Raw genomic sequence first — 19,146 nt, 5'->3', positions numbered from 1 at the left:
ATCCATTAAACCAGACCAGATCCATTAAACCAGACCGGAACCATTAAACCAGACCAGAACCAATAAACCAGACTGGAACTGTCAAACCACACCAGAACCATTAAACCAGACCAGATCCATTAAACCAGACCAGATCCATTAAACCAGACCGGAACCATTAAACCTGACCAGATCCATTAAACCAGACCGGAACCATTAAACCAGACCAGATCCATTAAACCAGACCAGAACCGTCAAACCACACCAGAACCATTAAACCAGACCAGATCCATTAAACCAGACCAGATCCATTAAACCAGACCAGAACCAATAAACCAGACCGGAACTGTCAAACCACACCAGAACCATTAAACCAGACCAGATCCATTAAACCAGACCACATCCATTAAACCAGACCAGAACCAATAAACCAGACCGGAACTGTCAAACCACACCAGAACCATTAAACCAGACCAGATCCATTAAACCAGACCGGAACCGTCAAACCACACCAGAACCATTAAACCAGACCAGATCCATTAAACCAGACCAGATCCATTAAACCAGACCGGAACCGTCAAACCACACCAGAACCATTAAACTAGACCAGGACCATTCAACCAGACCAGAACTGTTAAACCAGACTTTCCTTTGTGCTTTGTAGTTTGTCCTTCAGGGCCACCGTAGTTTCCACTTGTTAAACCATGTTCGACCTTTTAAACCGACATCTTCAACATCAGGTTCAGGAAAAATTCAATGACATGTTTTTAGGACAAACCTGTAAAACTATGAACTCATAAACTGAATCAGGACCTTGTTTCCTGTTTAACCCTTAAACACCTACAGCTGGTTTTGTGGTGAATTCCTACTGATTTTTATTTCATTTCATTTTTTCACATTTTTCAGTCTAAATCAGGTATTTTTTCCTATGTTTTTTTTTACAACCATGTAGATGTTCATGAAAGCTCAGACTAAATTCAAAGGTTATTATATCAGAACATAGAAGACTGAAGAAAAAGTGACTTTCTCAGCTAAATATATCATTAACTGATCATAAAAACAAGACACCTTTTGTCCAACTCCATGGGTTTTACTGGTGAATCAATGTTGTATAAGATGACAGTGTTTCCACGGTAACTGCGGAGCCTCTGAACGTCCAAATGTGGTCATATCTGATGACCATGAAAAGATGAAAAACTGTGTTTTACACCAATTATTTCAATATTTTTCTTCAGTTTTCTTCAGTTTAGGGCTTATTTTGTTAATATTACTTATCATTTTGTTTATTTATTGTTAAATTTTTATTCCTTTTATTCATTACTTTGGATGTCTTTGTTCATTTTGTTGCTTTTTTTTATTTTACTCAGTTTGTTGCTTATTTGTTCACATTATCTATTATTTTGTATGCTTTGTTTTTTCATTTTTTTTTTCATTTTATCCACTGTCACTGATCCAACTCCATGGGTTTTACTGGCGAGCCAATGTTGTAGAAGATGACAGTGTTTCCACGGTAACTACGGAGCCCCTGAACATCCAAATGGGTCATATCTGATGATCATGAAAAGATGAATAACTGTATTTTACGCCAATTATGTACATGTCTTGATAGGATTAATGGATCAGCAGGTATTCAACAGTTTAGATCAGCAGATGGGTTTTACTGGTGAATCAATTTGTAATTTTCTTTTATTAATTTTGTTAATTTTACTGATTACTTTAGCTGTTTTTGTTCAGTTTGTTGCCTATTTTATTATTTTTTTGTTCAATTGTGTTCACTTTGTGGCTTATTTTGTTAATGTCACTTATTATTTTGTCCATTTCTTATATATTTTTGTTCATGTTGTTGCTTATTATCTCCGTGTCATTCATGATTTTTTTGGATTTTCTTTCTTTCTTCTTTATTTCATTGATTTTTGTTCATTTCTTGTCTTATTTTTCTTAAACAATGTTTCATTTCGTTGCTTTTTTATTCTCTTTTGTTTAATTTTAGTCTATTATTTGCCTCTTTTTTTCATGTGATAACTTTGTTTTGTAAGTTTTTTTTTTATTGATTTTTGTTCATTTTATCCACTGTCATTGATCCAACTCCATGGGTTTTACTGGTGAGTCAATGTTGTAGAAGATGATGGTGTTTCCACGGTAACTACGGAGCCTCTGAACGTCCAAATATGGTCATATCTGATGACCATGAAAAGATGAAGAACTGTATTTTACACCAATTATTTCAATATATTTCTTCAATTTTCTTCAGTTCAGGGCTTATTTTGTTAATATTACTTATCATTTTGTTGATTTATTGTTCAATTTTTATTCCTTTTGTTCATTACTTTGGATGTCTTTGTTCATTTTGTTGATTTTTTTTTTATTTTACTCAGTTCGTTGCTTATTTGTTCACATTATTTATTATTTTGCATGTTGTGTTTCTTCTTCTTTTTTTTTTTTTTCATTTTATCCACTGTCATTGATCCAACTCCATGGGTTTTACTGGTGAGTCAATGTTGTAGAAGACGACGGTGTTTCCATGGTAACTATGGAGCCTCTGAACATCCAATTATTAATATCTGATGACCTTGAAAAGATGAATAACTGTATTTTACACCAATTATTGACATGTATAGATAGACTTATTGGATCATAGATTATTGAATATTTTAGATCAGTAGGTGTTTGTGGTCGGTTGTTTGGGTCTTTAAGGGTTCATGTGACGTTCTCTCCTCCTGATCATGTCAGTTTTGCTTCAGTGTGTCCACAGGTCGCTGAAGGCCGCTGTAAACCATGAAACCTGCCGTGTGTTCGTGTGTGTCGGTGTGTGTCAGCGTCGTCTTCCTGCTGCGGAACGCTGCTGTCGGACCCCTTAAGGAATAACCATGCATCTCACATAACTTCCTGTTTGGAGTCGAAACCACGAGGACAATGAGCGTCCACGCACCAGTGAGGAGGAGACTCAAACGAGGCAGAGTCCTCTTCTTCATATCAGGTCAGAGACGGACCCGGGTACAGCAAAAATCACATCATTACACAGTAGGACTGACGACACAAGATGTACAACATGAAAATATGAGCGAACTGGTTTATGAAGCATCGAAAATACGTCAAAATAAACTAAACGCAGAGGAGGGACCAGAACGTTAGGATGTGTGGGGGGGCATTCTGCTTGTTTGGGGGTGCAGACCAAGGTTATAATAGTTTTGGATTTTTCATTATAGTTTATTTTTTATTTAGTTTTGACTTTTTTTCTCTAATTCAGTTTTAATTTGTTGTTAGAGCAGGTTTTCTTGTTTTTATTAGTTTCTGTTATTTTCTAAATGCTTAGTTTTAATTTAGTTTTTTTATATCTTTTCTCTTCTTCACCATCGAATTCAAATAAATCCCAGACAGGACTTTACTGTTTTCTCCCAACTTTATTTTCCATGTTTCCAGGTAGAGTGGGGACGAAAAGACGACTCTAAATGACAAGTGACGAGAAGCGACAGACCGTTAAATATCATATGGTGCCAGCAGCTAAAATTACTTGAGTGAAATAAATTGATTTCGTATCAATCCAACATTGACAAAGACGAAAACAAAGGGAATTTTATCCATAATTTTTATACTTTTTAGTTAGTTTTGTAAGTACACAATACAGTTTCAGTTAATTCTCATTTTTTTCGTTAATTAGTTTTTATTTATTTCAGTTAACGAAAATGTTTTTAGTTTTTGTCATTTTGTTAGTTTTTGTTAACGATCATAACCTTGGTGCAGATAAATAATGTAGGAGTGGGGGGGTGAGGTGGGGTCCGTGACTGAACCCTGAAGAGCTCATGTATGTATCTTCATTTAGACAGTGCACTTTAATGAGCACATTTATACATTCCATTTCAGTATAAACATGTAAATATGCCAAAGTTAGCGTCAGTGCTAATTTTCACCCACAGTCCTCAATAAATAAATAAATAACAGTGATCCATGCAAAACAAAGCAATACAGTGGAATAAGTGGAGTACAGAGCAAGACAGTAGTCACTTGTCCATTGATCTTCAAATTGTGTGAATATAATAAAAATTTGCCTAATGCAAAAACAACAATTTTGCCCAAACTCTTGTTTTTCGATGAAAATGTTTGCGCCTGTAGGAGGTGGTTTTTGGAGCGTAGCGAAATTAATACATTGCACAAAACTGCAATGGAAATACCTTTTTGTGCAACTACAGTCACATGAACAAAAAGAAACATGTTGATGGACGTTACAAATCAAGGTTATTATTGTTAACGAAAACTAACGAAATGACAAAAACTAGAATTGAAAAAACATTTTCGTCAACTGAAATAAATAAAAACTAAAATTAAAAGAAAAAACGATAACTAACTGAAAATGTATTGTGTACTTATAAAACAAACTAAAACGTATAAAAATTATGGATAAAATTCCCTTCATTTTTGTCTTTGTCAATGTCGGATTGATACGAAATCGATTTATTTCGCTCAAGCAATTTTAGCTGGTGGCACCATATGACACTTCACAGTCCGTCACGTGTCGTCACTTGTGGTTTCCAGTCGTCTTCTGGTCCCCACTCTACCTGGAAACATGGAGACTAAAGATGGGAGAAACCAGCAGAGTCCTGTCTGGGATTTATTTGAATACGACGGAGAAGAAGAGAAAAGATACGACAAAACTAAAACTAAACTAAAACTAAGCATTTACAAAAAAAAAGAAAACTAATAAAAATTAGCAAACCCGCTCTAAAAATGAATTAAAACTAAAGGAATTAGAGAAAAAAAGTCAAAATTAAATTAAACTAAACTATAGTGAAAAATCCAAAACTATTAGAAACTTGGTTTAAACAAGAGAAAAAGAAGAGTTTTAAAACAAACATGGTGCGATATGTGTGGACACAGGAGGAAACCCAATCAATTTAAATTTAGTACGAGATAAAAAAGTAATGAGCATTCTAGATTCAAAACAACAGATATTTATGGTCATGTTTACGGAATGACTTTTCAGGTCATCTTACGGTAATAAATAAACAAATCATCACGTTTGTGATTTAATGGAAAAACCGACATTACACACTTCAGTTTATTTGACATTTAGTAATTATCGGTAAAGTTTAACAGTACAACAAACAGTAACAAACAGTAAACAAACAAACAGTCGGTAAAATTAAAAATGCAATGATGCTACAAGACTGGTTTATGTAATATATGCTTGTGCAACATCACTAGCACACTGAGATAGTACTTAATATTATTATTATTATTTTTTTTAAATTTATTTCAAATATTTGGAATAAAATCAACAACAAAAGATTTATATAAAAAAGAAAGTAAATCATTCAAAAAGGAGCGGGATGAAGTTTAATTTATAATCTCCCACCCCTTGTGTATGTTCGCACAATAGCTCATATCGTATCGTAAAATAAAACACCTAGGTATGTGAATCAAAAATGTTGTTTCTTCACAATCAAAGTGAAAAGGAAGACAGGCAGAGAAAGCAAAACAAAAAGTGACAGATATCCATCATGTTAGGTATTTAAATCCAAATTATACTGCACCCCCAAAAGTTCCAGTGGCTTCCTCCATTTTGAACATCAACATTTTAATAGAACATTATAGTCTTTATGGCCTTCAGAAACCTGTGTTTTGTGGGGGTGGGGTAGTGCACTATAGGCCCCTCCCCTGTGGAAGCCCCTAAGCTTTTGTCCTCATGGCATTTTCCCCTTACATTTACTTTTATACTTAAAGTAGGTTTGAAACCAGTTCTTTTACACTTTTACTGGAGTAAAAACCTTTATTTGATACTTGAACATGTACAGAAGTCTGTTTAAGCCCCAGTATCTGTACTTCTACCTGAAGAAGGAATATGAATACCACTGACACCTCTGGATATTAGAGAAAACATCACAGCCCAAGAATAAACTCAGAAACACACAATACTATCTAAAATCAGATTATTTATGGTTTTTTTTTAAATGTAAGTTTCTATGAATGATTATTAAATTTGACGTGGAAAATTATCAGTTGAACAAACTGAAGCATCTGCCTGGACACCTTTGTACCAGAAATAATAAATAAAAACTAATTAAAACTAAAACAAAAATAATTCAACTAAAGGGCATCTTTGGGACACAGTGGAAATGTTTCACATCAACTTATTTTCAGATCTGATGACCATGAAAACACGACAAAATGTATTTTACACCAATTATTTACACGTATTGACAGGATTATTGGATCGACAGGTATTAACCAGTTTAGATCAGTAGATGAATGTAGGCACTGGTTTATGTTTGAGTCTTTAGGGGTTAAACTTTGAGGTGGAAACACAAACCACAAGGATTAACCTGAATTCTTTTATCAGGTAAAAAGATTCCTGGAGATAAAAGTTTGTGAAAATGTTGGTGGAAAAGGTGCTCATGCCACTAATAACCCACAATGCAATGCTCTCTTATAAGGTTTGGATATTGACTGTAGGTGTGGGTGTATCAATCTAAATATCCATAGTATTGATACCAGGGTGAGTATTGGATCGGATTGATTCTAGCATGATTAGATCTATACGTCTGTTGTAGTTTCTCTTCTATACGTCCAGTTCATATGAGCGCAGCTTCTGTCCAAGTCTGTCTGTGCAAACCAAGGTTATTATCGTTAACGAAAACGAACGAAATGACGAAAACTAAAATTGAAAAAACATTTTCGTTAACTGAAATAAATAAAAACTCTAATTAAAAGAAAAAAAAAACGATAACTAACTGAAACTGTATTGTGAGCTTACAAAACTAACTAAAACGTATAAAAATTATGGATACAATTCCCTTCGTTTTCGTCTTTGTCAATGTCGGATTGATATGAAATTAATTTATTTCGCTCCAGCAGTTTGAGCTGGTGACACCATACGACACTTCACAGTCTGTCATGTGTGGTCACTGGTGGTTTCCAGTTGTCTTCTGGTCCCCACTCTACCTGGAACATACAGACTAAAGCTGGGACACAGCAGCACAGTCCTGTCTGGGGTTTACTGTAGTGATACATGGGTCAGGTTTTTTTTTTTTTTTTGGCGTACCGTGTGTGTGCGCGTGAGTGACAGAGACAGAGCAGAGCTAAAGTACAGAGTCAAACAGGACTAGCATCCAGGTTAAAACTGGAGAGTTTATCACCATGAAAAGGCCTTCCAAGCCCTGAACTGCACAGTTTAGAAGAGGAGAAAAGAGGAGGATGAAAACTAATCCAGTTACAGAGGTATGGAACCTGTTAGAATGTTAAAAAACGTTTGATGTTACTAGCTACAGCTAGCTGAACTGAACTGAAGCAAAGTTAGCTAATAATGAAACTGGAGATGATTAAGAGATGAGATATCTGCTAAGGTGTGGTTTACTGATGAGGAACTGGGTTATATATGTTTATAAGTGGTTTATATATGTTTCTGTCTGCTTTAACTGCTGGTTAGCTGGTTATATATGTTTCTATCTGCTTTAACTGCTGGTTAGCTGGTTATATATGTTTCTATCTGCTTTAACTGCTGGCTGCTTTGTGCATCTCCTCTCATGCTTTGCACATCTTCGCATTGTTTCACGTAAGTGACGTTGTGTATGGATTGCACCCCCCTCAACCTGCTATAGGGAATTTATACATTGTACGGTACATTGTGTCTCTGCTCAGTCCATGAGCCGCCCTAACCCGACCCCCAAATAAAGTGTCCAGGGTAACCCATATCCGCGCCTCACTAATTTCTTTGAATAGGATGATGAGGAAGATAAAATATATGAAATAACTAAAACTAATACTAAAACTAAACTAAACTAAAACTAAGCATTCAGAAAAAAACGATAACTAATAAAAACTAACAAACCTGCTCTAAAAACTAATTAAAACTAACTGAATAAGAGAAAAAAAAGTCAAAACTAATTAAAACTAAACTATAATTAAAAATCCAAAACTATTATAACCTTGGTGCAAACAGTGGATCTCTCTCTCTCTCTGCTGCTCTCTCAGCCCCCCCCCCCCCCCCAGTCAGAGCACTGACTGAGAGCAGCCTGTGATGGCAGACAGAAACAGAAGTGCTGTGTGGAGTTTATTCACTGCGGCTGACAGACAAACTGTCACATGTGATGTGTGTAATAATTCATCACCATGGTAACACCATCAATTTAAAAGGGGAATTATTTTATTATTTTAAACTGTTAAATTGTTTTCTATCGTAGTTCCTTAATGAAAAAACATGTTTATTCGCCTAAAATCTTTGTCCTGTGTTTTATCATTATCAACTAACTAAAGGCAAAATCACAAAATTATTCAACAATCATGACATTTCAAGTGAAAAGTATGAGTATCGGTGTTGGTGAAACTAGCCCTGTATTTACTTGGTGTTGGATCGATACCCACATTCCCAGTATCGCCCATCCTGAGCTGACTGAGTTGGACGGTTGGGGTTTGTGCAGATCACATGACGGATCACCTGACCTTTACCTTTCCTCAGGTGTGCTGCTGTGTTTCGTCTACACTCTGAGTCTTCAGCAGCGAGCGCTTGGCGTTTCCGGACTAGACGGCCGCGGTGGTGGCGACGACAACGCGGTGGAGGTCGACGTTCGGGAGGTGGGGGCGTCCAATGAGACGGAGCTCAGCACCGAACCTCCTCTGGTGATCATCGTCAACAGGACAGATATCGAACAGTGTATTTATGTGGAACCAAAACCCCCTCCGACCCCGCCCCCTGCCCCGCCCACCACCACCGTGACCCCCACCACCAGCCCGCCCCCCTCACATCCCCCTCAACCCCCTCAAAGGAAGGGTGAGTACCCTGAGGACCTGTTCTCGGTGGAGCAGCGGCGGGAGGGTTGGGTGATCCTGCATGTTATCGGGATGACCTACATGTTCGTCGCCTTGGCGATCGTCTGCGATGAATTCTTCGTCCCGGCTCTGGAGGTCATCACCGACAAGTTGGAGATCTCAGACGACGTTGCCGGGGCAACCTTCATGGCGGCGGGAGGCTCGGCTCCGGAGCTCTTCACCTCCCTGATCGGCGTCTTCATCTCCCATAGCAACGTGGGCATCGGCACCATCGTGGGCTCGGCCGTCTTCAACATCCTCTTCGTCATCGGCATGTGCGCCATCTTTTCGCGGGAGATGCTGCACCTGACGTGGTGGCCGTTGTTCCGTGACGTCACCTTCTACATCCTGGACCTCATGATGCTCATCGTGTTCTTCCTGGACAACATGATCCTGTGGTGGGAGAGCGTCCTGCTGGTGCTGGGCTACATCAGCTACGTCAGCTTCATGAAGTTCAACAGTCAGATCGAACAGGTGGTGAAGACGCAGCTCAACAAGCACATGAACATCGTCAAGGTGTGGAGCAACAACGACGGCGAAAAGGTCAGTCCCAGACGGCGACACAAAAGTTTATTGAAACATCAACTTTATCTGCAGACGAAATGTTGAGGAACTCACAGCAGCGTTCAACACACAGAAGTAAAAAAAAAATCAGTACGACTATGAACAGATGGATGAATTAAAGCAGGGGTGTCCAACATAAGGTCCAGGGGCCAAAACCGGCCGGACAAAGGGTCCAAAAAGGCCCATGGGATGAATTTGTGAAAAGCAAAAATTACACTGAAAATATTAACAATCAAAGGTCAAAATCAATTTCATTCAGGTTCCACATTCAGACCAATGTGATCTGAAGTGGTCAAATATTGCAGGTTCTTATATCATAACTAGTGTGTTGACCCGTGGGGAATCATGGGTTCTAGACCCTCTGATCCAGATCATTCCTTTACTTCCTTTCCTTTCTTGGTAAATTCCACAGTCATTTTCAGTTCAGTAACCTCTCAGCTGGCATGAAATTTGACACCATGGCAACGTGGCCCTTTTGTTTATCTGTTGCTTGGTAACCCACTTCAATAATGATTCTATGATTCTGGGCATAGCAATATGATTGGACACTGGGAGGTCAATGTATTCCAAGATATAATAATAATAATAATAATAATAATAATGGATTAGATTTCTCAGCACCCAAAGCACTTTACATTATTGATCCAGTGTTCGTTCACTCTCACATTCTCACTCTGGTGGTGGTAAACTACATTCTTATCCCCTGGGGCAGGCTGACAGAAGTGTGGCTGACAACTCACACCAAACGGCCCCTCCCCCCACCACCGAACACTCATACATTTTCGTACACCACTGTGAGTGACACTGGAGGGAAGGTGGGTGAAGTGTCTTGCCCAAGGACACAACGGCACAGCGGTGACAGCTCTAGGACAGAGCGGGATTCGAAACGCCAACCCTTCAGTTATTGGATGACCCACTCTACCTCCTGAGCCATGGCCGTCCCACCAAATTACTAATATCTCCTAAAATATTGGTCCTGTCAACTGACCGTTTCCACTAGTCTGTTCCTCGACCAAAAACACATAAACATGACAACCTGCAGCTGTCAGCTCTGTACGGCGGTAGTGTGATGCCCGAGACACACACACAGAGTTTACTTCCCTTTTATAATATAGATAACCTATGAATAATGACAACTACAAATTTTTCTCTTTGTTTTACTCTAAAAAAGTAAAATTACATAAAAATGTTTACATTTACAAACTATCCCATCACAAAAAATGGCCTAAACAAATATGAACAACATGAAATGTCTTATATATGTCATCATATCTGACACGATAACTACGGAGCCTCTGAACGTCCACATGGGTCGTATCTGATGACCATGAAAACATGAAGAACTGTATTTTACACCATTTATTGACAAGCATTGATAGGATTAGTGGATCAGCAGGTGTTAAACAGTTTAGATCAGTAGGTGGTTTTGGTCGATGGAGGATGTTTTGGACCTAAAGGGTTAAAATGTCTTTGTGCTCAAACTGTGGGTTGACAAATGAATCGGTAAACTCGTATTTATAGAAGGTTTTGTTTGCAGTTAGTCCTTAAATCTGAACTGATTTCATGAGGCAGAAGCACAAACGCAGAGGAAACAATGGTCAGTGTGTGCAGACGAGGCTTTCATCTGAAACACTGAAAGCGAGACGTGGTTGGTCTGTGGAGCAGGTGATGATGGAAGAGCGTTTGATGATGCAGAACTGAAAGGACTCCAGGTGTCACAGCCACGAACCCAGCCTCAGTCCGCACACGTCAGTCTGCAGAAATGTCATTAAACAGGACAATCAAACAGGATCAGCTCTGTCCGTGATGCGGACGCTGCAGCCCAGGATGAGCTGAACATGTTTGAGTCGTACAAGTGTCCTCTTCAGTCTGAGAGCACAGACATGAGGACACATTAATGATCCTGCACCCGAGGGGCCTCAAACACATGCTTTATTCATGGGTTTAGGAACGAAAAAACCTTTTCCACAAATGACAACATCCACTATGTGGACAAAAGTATGTGGACGTGTTGAATTCAGGTGTTTCTTTTCTAACAGGGGTCTGGGATACAAAACAATAATGATTAATGTCAGAATATAGTTTTATATTATGGGATCAATATCATTGCATTGGTTAGTTTGGTGGAAATGTTATCTTTGATTCTAAAATGCCTCAGAGATGGCTGGGACTGAATTTCTCTCAACACTGATTTTTTTTTTTTTTTTATCCATGACTGTAATTTTAAATGTTCTACCTCTAAATTTCTAAAATATTTTTTCCTGCTCTGACTGTAAATAATAATTTTCTACCACAACTAATCATCTACTTTCATCATATCTGACTGAGGAAGAAAAATCTACCATTAAACTTTAGGAAATATTGATGTTTTTTTATCTGAAATCGTCATGAACAGGACATCTAACAGCTGTAGACATGATGTGTCCCAATATTTATGTCCATATAGTTTATAAACATCAATATTTCCGTAAAGTTTAATGGGAGATTTTTCTTCCAAAGTGAGATGTAAAGAAAGTAAATGGTGTTTTAGAAATTGAGAGGCAGAAAATTTAAAATTTAAAAAATCATAGTCATTGAAAAAAACAAAAACAAAATCATATATATATATATATATAATATATATATATATATATATATATATATATATATATATGTATGTATGTATAGAATATAACTAGAATATATTATATTTTACATACATGTAATATTCCTTTTTTAGCACTTATTCATAAACCAACAGCTTTTGACTATAGAACAGATGATCCTCCATCAGATGCAGCTGTCTGTATTCATCCACTGATTAAAACTATTTTTGGTTTTTTTTTTTATATTTTTCCTGGTGTGTTTTAACCATGTGAACACGACCGTCTTCTTTCGGTCTTTCACTGTTGAACTGTTCCCTCCACATTAAAAACCTGTTGCTATCCACATATCTAACACCCTGTCCACATGAATATGGACATTTGGCAGAAAAAACACTTTTCTCTGTTCCAGGTGTGTCAAACATAAGGCCTGTGGGCCTTTTTAGTATTTCATCAACTTGAGCCACAAACAAAAATACCAAATACTCAGTTGTCTTTTTTAAATTTTATTTTTAACCCTTTAAATACCATATTTGTAATGTAAACAAACCATATTTTTTGATGCAAAAAACACAAAAAAACATTTTTGTTTCAATATATATAAAAATTGGATTACTTATTTTCTTATTTTTGCATCCTGGCATATGTCAATGATCAATGGGAACATTAGTTAATGAATGCATTATTATTTTTTGTGTTAGGTCAAATGTGACCTGTCATATTTTTTAACCCTTTATATGTCATGAACCATATTTTTTGATGCGAAAAATGCAAAAAAAAAAAAAAAAAAAAAGTTAAATCTACTGCATAAAAATGGGATTACTTAGTCATTAATGGCAACATTGGTTAATATGTATTATTATTTTTCGTACTTGGTTAAATCATTTCAAACCTGTCAGTGCGTTTTTACTGACTTGGTAGAAGGAATTTAACATGGTTTATAATGTGATGATTTTAGTGTTTGGGCCAGAATTTAAAAAATCATGCAAAAATGAACAACTGTCTGACCTAAATCAAATTGTGAAAAATAATATGAGCTTTTATGGTATGAATTTCAAATTGTACACACTAGTGTCAGCTGGGTACTGGCAGGTGAACAGTGGGTCCTCTGGTCCTGTTGGTCAGTGCAGAGGATCTGAAGGCAGGAATAAATGTTTAAGAGCCCGTTCCCGTTTGTGACTGTAACTGAGTTTGAATTCACAGGAGAGTGAAGCTCCTCCACCTCCTCCTGCTCCTGCTCCTGCTCCTCCTCCTCCTCCTCCACCAGCACCAAAACCTGAAGACAAATCTAAACCTGAACCCGAAACACCCCCGACTCCTAAGGTCAACAAATCACCGTCAGAAACACCGGACGACCGAGGCAGACTGAAGGCAAGACCCGCTTAGAAACACTGAACTACTGAGTATTAATTTAAAAATATATATATTTAAGTAAGCAAAACAATATAAGCAAGCATGAAAAATAAAATATATGTATGATGACATAGAAATATAAGAGTCAGGTGAAGGGAGATCGACTGGAAACTGTGTTGAAACTGAAATACATGTAAGGGTTTCAGTGGTTTTACTGAGAAAATCTAGTTTATGTTCATGAACCTGTTTAGTCTGAAATACACTAAAGGTTCCACAATAAAACCTTTGTCAATATATTCATGTTATCAGAGGTGTCAAGTAACTAAGTACAAACACTTTCTTACTTTACTTAAGTATAAATGTTGGTTATCTGTACTTTACTGGAGTAATTATTTTTCAGATGATTTTTACTTCTACTAACATTTTAAAAATAGCCTTTAGATTAATGTGTTTGGGGAGGGGGGGGGTAGTGCGCTATAGGCCCCTCCCCTGTGGAACCTCCTAAGCTTTTGCCCTAATGGCACTTTTTCCCTCTACATTTACTTTTATATTTTAAGTAGTTTTGAAACCAGTACTTTTACTGGAGTAAAAAGCTTGACTTGATACTTGTACTTCTGCAGAAGTCTGTTTAAAACAGTGGTTCCAACCTTTTTTGTCTCCTGACTATTTTAACATCACAAATTTCTGGCGACCCCAGACATTCAAAACGGAGACTTTTTTTTTTACTAAAATATATTAGTTTTTGATCATGTAATAGTTTGCTATACTACGTTGCAAATAAAGGTTAATTTCAGAGGACATTTAGTCTATATAATGTATATTATTCTGGACGGAGGCGGTAAAGCCAGGTGTAGATTACTGCACAAAGGGAGAATTTAATTTTTCTTGGTCAGGATATGTACAGTCAGTCCAGCTTGGATTTACAAGGCTGACAATTAATACTGAACAAACAAGAACTCAAACTATGAATTATGAAAGAGCTGCAGCATCTGAAACGGGCCAGGGTCAGACGACCCCATGTGGCATCCCGACCCCAAGGTTGTAAAACACTGGTATAAACCCTAGTATCTGCACTTCTACCTGAGGAATAAATGTGAATACTTCTGACACCTCTGCATGTTCTACCTGGTTAGAAAGATTAGATTCTCCACAAATGAGATACTCAGTTTATTTTGCATTATTCCTGAGCAACTAAACATAGTTAGTGAAAGAATCACCTGGATAGTGACCAAAGCTAAAGGGACTTCTACCTGTTTGGTCACATGACAGGTCACATGACAGGTCCATTCCATCAATAATTATTTTCATGTCCAAAAAAAAAAGAAGGAAAAACGGCCTTTCAGCTAAATTTAACCTGACATTATTTGAGGTGAATTTCATCCACAAACTAAAAAAAGGAAAAGTTCTGAAAATACAGGTTATTATATTTAACCCTTAAAGACCCAGTGCTATTTTTGTGTCAGTTCCCAAATGAATGTTTCTCTCTATTAAACCTTTAACTGATTTATCAGCATTTATAATAATATTATCTTCTGTATTTTGCATGTTTCACTGTAAAATCATGTATGTTCCTATATTTAATTTAGATGTTCATGAAAACTGAATGTAAATTCAAAGATTATTTTATCAAAACAGAGAAAACTCAGGAAAAAAAATGACTTTTTCAACAAAATATCTCATTATCTGAACATAAACCAAGTGTGTCCATCCACTGTCATTTATTAAACTCCATGGGTTTACTGATGAATCAGCGCTGTAGGCTATATTGCTTAAAATCCCCTTCACACATCGATTACAACCAATTAATTAAATGCTCTAACACAAAAATAAAAAAACATAGCCACCTGTGGAAGGGACAGGACTGAAAAAAACACCATCCAATCATTTTAACCGACCCATCGAAATGATTGAACCGTGATGTGTCTATCAAACTCAACTGTCATTAGTCCCTCCCCCCTCTGCGAGTACAGTCTGGTGCTCTGGAGGCATGGCCTCAGGGGGAAGTTTGAAGAAAGGGGTTTGGACTTCTGAATTGTGTGTTTTCCAAATGTAGCTCGTTCGAACCGTTTTTCCAGGATTTCCTACCCCACCTTTAAGTCGACGTGTTTTATTTCAGTATATTTTTATAACGTCTCCTTTAAACAGAAACAGCTTCTACAAACATTTCAGATTAGATGTGGGTTATTTTTTGGACGTTTTAACTCCATTAACCCTTTGGTATCCTGACCACAGAGGCCCATCCTGATCACTGAAAACACATCATCTGGACAGCGGCGAAGTAATGTCGCATATTTATTTCATGCAGTTTTTTTTAACCCTGTAAAGCCTGAACCATTAAATCTTTGACAGAAAATTCCAGTTCTTTGAAACTGGATCCTTTACTGGTCCTTCTGAACAACCCCCTTTTTTTTTTTCCAAATATCAATTTCCATGTATGAGTTTCAATTTTGTATCATATTTGATCCATTGGGTTTCACTGTTCAAATATTATTATTTCTGAACAAACAAAAACATAATAGAACACAAACATGTTTAACAAATTGTTAATTCCTTTTCTAAATGGTCCCAGTTCTTCCTCCTTCCTCATTAATAACAGTCTTGTAGTGTCACTGGAAAGGCCTCTGGTGAGTGAACTCCTCCCCCTGGTGGGTTATCTGTGTATTGCATGTATCTAATTGTATACATCAGGATTTTCAAGAAAAAAAATATCACACTGATCATGTAGAGGGCTTCAAAACTCATGTATCAAATATGATACGTTTGGCATTATAGGGTTAAAAAAATTTTAAGCTTTTTTTTTTTTTATTTCATCAACTTTTGCCATAAACAAAAATACCAAATAGTCAATAACTGTCATATTTTTAACCCTTTAAATGCCTTGTTTGTAATGTACATAAACCATATTACCACACAAAAAACTTTATTTGTTTTCAATATCCTGCATAAAAATTGGACTAATAGTATTTTTATTTTTGCAGCCTGGCATAGGTCAATGATTAACACCAACAGTGGTGAATATGCATTATTATTTTTTGCGCTAAATTATGTCAACGAGCATTTTGTTACTCACTTGGGCGAAGGCTGTTCAGACTGTAGGTAAGTGTAGCCCAAATCAGATGTTTTTGCCATGTGTGACCTGTATCTGATCTCTTAAAGACCGTCTGAACAGCACTAACCCAACCCAGACCACTTTCATATGTGGTCTGAAATCTGATACGTATCTGATATTTTCCAATGTGACTTCAGTCTGAATGGCCAGGTCGCATTTGTCTGACCTTTACATCATTGAAATGTGACAAACATCACAATTCTGCGTCCCAGGAGTGTTACCTCCGTAAACACAGTGTGTGTCTGTGTGGTCACATGTTACATCAGGACCTCTTTTGTGCATGTGGGTCACTTCAGGGTCACATTCAGTTCAGACTCAAAACTGATAGAAGTCGCATTTAATGTGGAATATGAACGAGCACACACAAAAAAATCAGATTTCAACAAAAAAAATCCAAATAGTGCATTAAGACCTGCTGTGTGTATGTAGGGTTAGTGTAGGAATTTTCCATTGTTTATAATGTGCTGATTTTAGTGGATGGGTCAGAATTTTAAAAAATCCTGAAAAAATTAACAAGTTTTGAATTTTGACATAAAACAAATAGTAAAAAATAATATGACCTTTTATAACAGGAAGTGGAAAGCGTGCATAACATGCTCACCTGGATACCAGAGGGTTAATGATGAGAGACACTGTGAGATGCTTGTAGTTATGGTCTGGATCAGCCTTGAATTAATGATACACGACATAAAAATATGGTCAAGACAGTCCGATCTGGGTCAATACAAGATAAAGATTGGATGGAGTGTTCACATGGTTATGAGGCATTAAAACGTTTACACCCACCGCCACTCTGCAACTACGGTGGCCGACAAGGGCCAAACACATTACAACAGTCCAATGTGTCTCAGTTAGAGAAAACAGAAACGATGCAAATTCACAAACTCAAACACAGTCTAAACCAGGTACAAAAAGACGAACGTGGTGCAAATGAAAAAATGCACCGCAAGAAACAAAAACAAATGCATAATTATCAAATGTTCTGCAAATAGAGAAACGATGCAAACAAAAAACGCTGCAGAACCAGTCAGTCCAACAGAAGTGCTCCAAACCTGTAGGGGGCAGCGTTTATAGACAACAGACTAGTGTCAAATAGAATCTAATAAAAGTCCCATTAGATTAGATTTAACTTTATTGTCATTGCACATGTCACATGTACAAAGCAACGAAATGCAGTTTACATCTAACTACAAGTGCTTTAGCAGTGATTAAAAATCATATATTACAGGTTAAAAAAAAAGCTTATGACAAATATGACACATATTATACAGTGTGTACAGGAAGTGTGGTATGAATGCTATACATCTACTTGAATGTCTGTAGTTTGAAACCCTGTCAGTCAGCTGTTCTCCGTCTGTCTCTCCATCCTGTGTGTCTGTTCTGCTGACAGCGCCCCCTACAGGTTTGGAGCTCTTCTGTTGGACTGACTGGTTCTGCAGCGTTTTTTGTTTGCACATATTTTCTTGGTTTGCATCGTTTCTCTATTTGCAGAACATTTGATGATTATCACGATTATAATAGTTTTGAATTTTCATTATAGTTTATTTTTATTTAGTTTTGACTTTTTTTTCACTAATTCAGTTAGTTTTCATTAGTTTTTAGAGCAGGTTTGCTAGGTTTTTTTTTATTAGCTTTTGTTATTTTCTAAATGCTTAGTTTTAGTTTAATATCTTGTATCTTCTTCTCCGTTGTATTCAAATAAATCCCAGACAGGACTCTGCTGCTTTCTCCCAACTTTAGTCTCCATGTTTCCAGGTAGAGTGGGGACCAGAAGACGACTGGAAACCACAAGTGACGACAAGTGATGGACCGTTAAATATCCTATTGTGCCAGCAGCTAAAATTGCTCGAGGGAAATAAATCGATTTCGTATCAATCCAACGTTGACAAAGATGAAAACGAAGGGAATTTTATCTATAATTTTTTATACATTTTAGTTAGTTTTGTAAACACACAATACAGTTTCAGTTAATTATAATTTTTTTTTCTTTTAATTATAGTTTTTAGTTATTTCAGTTAACAAAAATGTTTTGACAATTGTAGTTTTCATCATTTCGTTAGTTTTCGTTAACGATAATAACCTTGATGATTATGCATGTGTTTCTGTTTCTTGCAGTGCATTTTTTCATTTGCACCACCTTCTTCTTTCTGTACCTGGTTTAGACTGTGTTTGAGTTTGTGAGTTGGCATCGTTTCTGTACTTGCAGCTGTTTTCTCTGTCTGAGACGCATTGGGCTGTTGAAACGTATTTGGTTTTTGTCGACCACCGTAGCAACCAAATGAAAACCACCTCTTATTTATTCTAACATTATGCATTTTTATTCTGATTAGACTGTTGGTCACATTATCAGAGCAATAATAGGATTCATGGAAAAGAGCTAATGAATGATGTTTGTGGAGAGAACATGATTCTACACATACATATATATATATATTTGACACAGTTTGCTGTTTATATATATATATATATATATATATATATATATATATATATATATATATATGTATATGTATATATATATATGTATATATACAACACACACACACACACACACACACACATACTATATATATATATATATATATATATATATATATATATATATATATATATATATATATATATATATATATGTTTTTTTGTTTTTTTTGTTTTTTTGGGACATTTTGTTGAGATTAACGCCATAAAGGAAGCATAGATGCATGTATTTTCTTTTTTTGTGTGTATTATCATTTTTTGCTTCCTTCTATATTACGTTGC

General features: G+C 36.6%; 1 pseudogene; it reads left to right on the top strand.

The window, feature by feature from the left end:
• LOC115416763 (sodium/potassium/calcium exchanger 1-like) overlaps nucleotides 1-19,146 on the top strand; it is a 40,158-nt pseudogene that overhangs the window by 6,602 nt on the left and 14,410 nt on the right.

The sequence above is a fragment of the Sphaeramia orbicularis genome, chromosome 3, assembly GCF_902148855.1.
Source record: "Sphaeramia orbicularis chromosome 3, fSphaOr1.1, whole genome shotgun sequence".
Taxonomy (NCBI): Eukaryota; Metazoa; Chordata; class Actinopteri; order Kurtiformes; family Apogonidae; genus Sphaeramia; species Sphaeramia orbicularis.
Note: the sequence above shows the minus strand (reverse complement) of the source record. Positions and strands in the feature narration are given on the sequence as shown.